At 36.7% G+C, this 6,070-nt stretch overlaps 1 non-coding gene across 1 annotated transcript; it reads left to right on the top strand.

The window, feature by feature from the left end:
• The first annotated feature begins 408 nt into the window (after positions 1-408).
• On the top strand, positions 409-516 carry LOC112738823 (small nucleolar RNA R71). Its single transcript, XR_003169779.1, has one exon. It is a non-coding gene; the product is annotated as a small nucleolar RNA R71 (small nucleolar RNA).
• Positions 517-6,070: the final 5,554 nt, after the last annotated feature.

Here is a 6,070-nt window from a genome sequence, read left to right as displayed (position 1 = left end):
GGTATTTCCATAAGGTTCACCTAAGTAATTTACCTCTGCTATTGCAGGGTTCTCAGGATCATAGGCTTCTTCTTTAGAAGGTGCCTCTTGAGTACTGTTGGATGCAGCTTGCATTCCATGCAGACTCTGAGAAATCATATTGACTTGCTGAGTCAATATTTTATTCTGAGCCAATATGGCATTCAGAGTATCAACCTCAAGAACTCCCTTCTTCATAGGCGTCCCATTACTCACAGGATTCCTTTCAGAAGTGTACATGAACTGGTTATTAGCAACCATGTCAATGAGTTCTTGAGCTTCTGCAGGCGTTTTCTTTAGGTGAATGGATCCACCTGCAGAGGTGTCCAGTGACATCTTTGATAGCTCAGATAAACCATCATAGAATATATCCAGGATGGTCCATTCTGAAAGCATGTCAGAAGGACACTTTTTGGTCAACTGTTTGTATCTTTCCCAAGCTTCATAGAGGGATTCACCTTCTTTCTGTCTGAAGGTTTGAACATCAGCTCTAAGCTTGCTCAGCTTTTGAGGAGGAAAGTACTTGGCTAAGAAAGCCGTGACCAGCTTATCCCAAGAGTTCAGGCTGTCTTTGGGTTGAGAATCCAACCATAATCTAGCTCTGTCTCTTACAGCAAAAGGGAAAAGCATGAGCCTGTAGACTTCAGGATCTATTCCATTAGTCTTAACAGTATCACATATCTGCAAGAATTCAGTTAAGAACTGAAAAGGATCTTCAGATGGAAGTCCATGAAACTTGCAGTTCTGCTGCATTAGAGAAACTAATTGAGGTTTCAGCTCAAAGTTGTTTGCTCCAATGGCAGGAATGGAGATGCTTCTTCCATGTAAATTGGAATTAGGTGCAGTAAAGTCACCAAGCATCCTCCTTGCATTATTATTATTTTCGGCTGCCATCTCCTCTGCCTGTTCAAAAATTTCTGAAAGGTTATCTCTGGATTGTTGTATTTTAGCTTCTCTTAATTTTCTCTTCAGAGTTCTTTCAGGTTCTGGATCTGCTTCCACAAGAATGTTCTTATCCTTGCTCCTGCTCATATGACAAGGAAGAATGGCCAGAAAAATGATAATAATAATAGAGATCCTTTATACCACAGTATAGGGATCCCTTTGTAAGTAGAACAAGAGGGGGAGATAAAGGATGTGATGTAAAGGAAGAAACACAACTGTGAGGATTGGAATGTGAGATGAGATGTTAGGACATGAATGAATAAATAGAATGAGATGGGGGAGGAAAAATTTTCGAAAATTATTTTGAAAAAGAGTTAGTGAGTTTTGAAAATTGGTTTTTGAAAATTAGTTAGTATTTTTCGAAAATTTTTGAATTCAAAAATAAAAAATAAAAATAATTAGTTAATTAAAAAGAAATTTTTTGAAAAAGGGAGAGATATTTTCGAAAATTAGAGAGAGAGAGAGTTAGTTAGGTAGTTTTGAAAAAGTTAAGAAACAAACAAAAAGTTAGTTAGTTAGTTGAAACAAATTTTGAAAAGATAAGAAGTTAGGAAGTTAGAAAAGATATTTTGAGAAGATATTTTTGAAAAAGATAAGATAAGAAGATATTTTTGAAAAGATATGATAAAATTAGTTTTGAAAAAGATTTGATTTTTAAAATCACAATTAATGACTTGATTCATAAGAAATCACAAGATATGATTCTATAACTTAAAGTTTGAATCTTTCTTAACAAGCAAGTAACAAACTTGAAATTTTTGAATCAAAACATTAATTAGTGATGTTATTTTCGAAAAATTGATGTAAAAATAAGAAAAAGATTTTTGAAAAATATTTTTGAAATTTTCGAAAATAACTAAGTCTTTTGAAAAAGATAAGATTTTCAAATTGAAAATTTGATTTGACTCATGAGAAACAATTTGATTTTAAAATATTTTGAAAAAGTCAATCCAAATTTTCGAATTTGATGAGAGAAAAAGGGAAAGATATATTATTTTTTTTTTTTTGATTTTTGAATTTTTATGATGCAAGAGAAAAAAACACTAAAAAGATGCAATGCATGAAATTTTTTAGATCAAAACAATGAATGCATGCAAGAATGCTATGAATGTCAAGATGAACACCAAGAACACTATGAAGAACATGATGAACATCAAGAACATATTTTTGAAAAATTTTTAATGCAAAGAAAACATGCAAGACACCAAACTTAGAATTCTTCAATGCTTAGACACTAAGAATTCAAGAATGCATATGATAAACATGAAAAGACACAAAATAAAAAATCATCAAGATCAAACAAGAAGACTTACCAAGAACAACTTGAAGATCATGAAGAACACCATGAATGCATGAATTTTCGAAAAATGCAAGATGCACATGCAATTGACACCAAACTTATAACATGACTCAAGACTCAAACAAGAAACACAAAATATTTTTGAAATTTTTTTTTTTTATTTTCTAATTTTTTGGATTTTTATTTTATATTTTTCGAAAAATTCTTTTGAAAAAGAAAATAAGGGTTCCAAAATTTTTAATATGAATTCCAGGAATCTTGCCATGTTAGTCTTAAAGCTCCAATCAAAAGGTCAGGCATGGCTTAATAGCCAGCCAAGCTTTAATCAAAATATGAGTGTAATTCAGACATGACAAGCCTAACATGCTCTATCCAAAAGAATTAGACATGGCTTTACAGCCAGCCAGGCTGCAACATATAATTACATGGGCTGGAGTGATTAGTTGAATACCAATCCCAAAGTAGTTTGGGTATGGCTTTACAGCCAGATATGATTCAACATATTTCATGAAACACTAGAATTCATTCTTAAAATTTTGAAGCCATAGAATAATTTATTTTTGAAAACATTTTTAATTTTTTTCGAAAACAGATGAGAAAATTTTAGAAATATTTTCGAAAAATTTTTGAAAAGAAAATAAAATAAAAAGAAAATTACCTAATCTGAGCAACAAGATGAGCCGTCAGTTGTCCAAACTCAAACAATCCCCGGCAACGGCGCCAAAAACTTGGTGGACGAAATTGTGATCACATTAATGTAGTACTCTTTGTTATTGTATGGAATCATTATTATGGCTCTTTACTATATGTGGACACAACTCCGTTCAACTAACCAGCAAGTGTACTGGGTCGTCCAAGTAATAAACCTTACGTGAGTAAGGGTCGATCCCACAGAGATTGTTGGCTTGAAGCAAGCTATGGTCACCTTGTAAATCTCAGTCAGGCGGATTTAAACATGATATTTTATTAGATTAAAATAAACAATAAAAGGGATAGAGGTACTTATGTAGATTCATTGGCAGGGATTTCAGATAAGCGAATGGAGATGCTTTTCGTTCCTCTGAACCTCTGCTTTCCTGCTATCTTCATCCAATCAGTCTTACTCCTTTCCATGGCTGGCTGTATGCAAGGGCATCACCGTTGTCAGTGGCTACATCCCCTCCTCTCAGTGAATAATATGCTCACGCACCCTGTCACGGCACGGCTATTCATCTGTCGGTTCCCGATCATGCTGGAATGGGATTCACCCTCCTTTTGCGTCTGTCACTAACGCCCAGCAATCGCGAGTTTGAAGCTCGTCACAGTCATTCAATCATTGAATCCTACTCAGAATACCACAGATAAGGTTTAGACCTTCCGGATTCTCTTGAATGCCGCCATCATTCTAGCTTACGCCACGAAGATTCTGGTTAGGAGATCTAAGAGATACTCATTCTAGCTTAATTCATGTAGAACGGAAGTGTTTGTCTGGCACGCGTTCATAGGGGAGAATGGTGATGAGCGTCACACATAATCATCACCTTCATCACGTTCTTGGGTGCGAATGGATATCTTAGAAACGAAATAAGATGAATTGAATAGAAAACAGTAGTACTTGCATTAATCTTTGAGGAACAGCAGAGCTCCACACCTTAATCTATGGAGTGTAGAAACTCTACCGTTGAAAATACATAAGTGAAGGTCCAGGCATGGCCGAGATGGCCAGCCCCTATGGTCTAAGAACAATGCGTTCCAAGATGTCTAATACAATAGTAAGAGGTCCTATTTATAATAAACTAGTCACTAGGGTTTACATGAGTAAGTAATTGATGTATAAATCCACTTCCGGGGCCCACTTGGTGTGTGTTTGGGCTGAGCTTAAGTGTAGCACGTGCAGAGGCCATTTGTGGAGTTGAACGCCAGTTTCTGTGCCAGTTTGGGCGTTCAACTCTGGTTTTGGATCCTAATCTGGCGCTGGACGCCAGATTTGGGCAGAAGGCTGGCGTTGAACGCCAGTTTACGTCGTCAATTCTTTGCCAAAGTATGGACTATTATACATTGCGGGAAAGCCCTGGATGTCTACTTTCCAACGCAATTGGAAGCGCGCCATTTTGAGTTCTGTAGCTCCAGAAAATCCACTTTGAGTGCAGGGAGGTCAGAATCCAACAGCATCAGCAGTCCTTTTTCAACCTCTGAATCTGATTTCTGCTCAAGTCCCTCAATTTCAGCCAGAAAATACCTGAAATCACAGAAAAACACACAAACTCATAGTAAAGTCCAGAAATGTGAATTTAACATAAAATCTATTAAAAACATCCCTAAAAGTAACTAGATCCTACTAAAAACATACCAAAAACAATGTCAAAAAGCGTATAAATTATCCGCTCATCATTCCCCAACTGCCATGGTGGTGCTACCTAGCTACCGTCTAGCTCACTGCCTTGCTGTCATGGTATCTCTGCCGCCACTGCTACCAAGTCGCCATTGTGCTTCATCGTTGCCATTGCTAGGGCTTGTCACCATCTTTGTAGCCATTGCCGTCGCACGCAGAGGGGAGAGCAAAGGGAAGAGACGCGACTGGCCAAGAGAGAGGAGGAGTCGAAGGACGCATTGGTGGGTGTTTCTGTTAGCCGCCGCCACCGTTGATGGAAGTCGTTGCCGTTGCCGTCGTCGTCGCCGAGCTGCTGCATCGCCGGACATCATCACCGGAGGACTGAATGGAGAAGCTCGCCAGTTCTGTTTTTACTTCTAGTTTCTGGAATCTGAGAAAATGCCACTACCACTGTTGTTTGTTGGCTTCAAGATCGTTGCTGCTGTTCTTGCTCTGTTCTGCCTCTGCTTCTAGTTTTGTAGTTGCTGGAGCCTTTGCCACCGAGAACCAATGTTGGAGCTTCTCTTGATGATTCTGATGCTGCTACGTAGGTTCCAAGCTGTTGTGTTATTGCCAGAGGAAGGGTGCTTATAGGAAAAACGTCACCGAGGCTGCTGTTTGGTTTGATTGCGTTGTTAATGCAATACTGAGGTAGGAGATTTTATTTGAAATTAACCATTTTTAATTTATGAATGCTAATGAAGTTTAATGAATAATTGCAAATAATTTATAAATATTTTGTGTGATTAATTGATTGAAAAGAACTTAGTTTGAGGTTGTGAAATTTGGATTAAGTTTGGTATTAAGATGATGTTTTAGTGTTTCAATTAGTTTATTGAGTTTAGGTCATGGCTGTGAATGTTACTGGGTTTTGTTGTTGTGAGTGATTAATTGATAAGATTGTTTGCGGCTATGACTGATATTGGTTTTCTGATTTTGATGGAATTATTGAAAATTCTGATTTTATGTGATTATGCTAAATTGGTTGAGTTGTGGCTATATCCTGATTATTGAGAATAAGTGCTTGCTATTGATTTTAGTTATTTGATGTATCGGAATGGCTGTGAAATTGACTTGTGACTAGCTGAAATTCATTTTGGTGGTTATTGAAGGATTGGAACTTAAAGGATTAAATTGTCTTGAGAACCTGATTTTCTGAAATAGTATAGTAACTTTAAGAGTATATAAATAATTCTGTAATGGCTGGACTAATTTTCTGTGTCATGATTTATTGATTCTGGTTGTGGCTGTGAACTGTGACTACTTTTGTAGTTGTTATGATAATGATTAGTGGGTTGATTATTTTACTTAATCCTGATTAGTTGGGCTAGCTATGAGTACGTTATGTTTATGCTTTGATTATAGTAATATGTGAATTGGGGATTGCTTGGTGAACGTTTGCTGGAGATTCTAATTTTGCTTGTTGGTAGTACATTGGATGTTGAATTGATTTTTGA

Source organism: Arachis hypogaea, chromosome 13, assembly GCF_003086295.3.
Source record: "Arachis hypogaea cultivar Tifrunner chromosome 13, arahy.Tifrunner.gnm2.J5K5, whole genome shotgun sequence".
In the NCBI taxonomy this organism is placed as follows: Eukaryota; Viridiplantae; Streptophyta; class Magnoliopsida; order Fabales; family Fabaceae; genus Arachis; species Arachis hypogaea.
The sequence above is the reverse complement of the archived record's forward strand: the minus strand, read 5'-3'. Positions and strand labels throughout refer to the sequence as shown.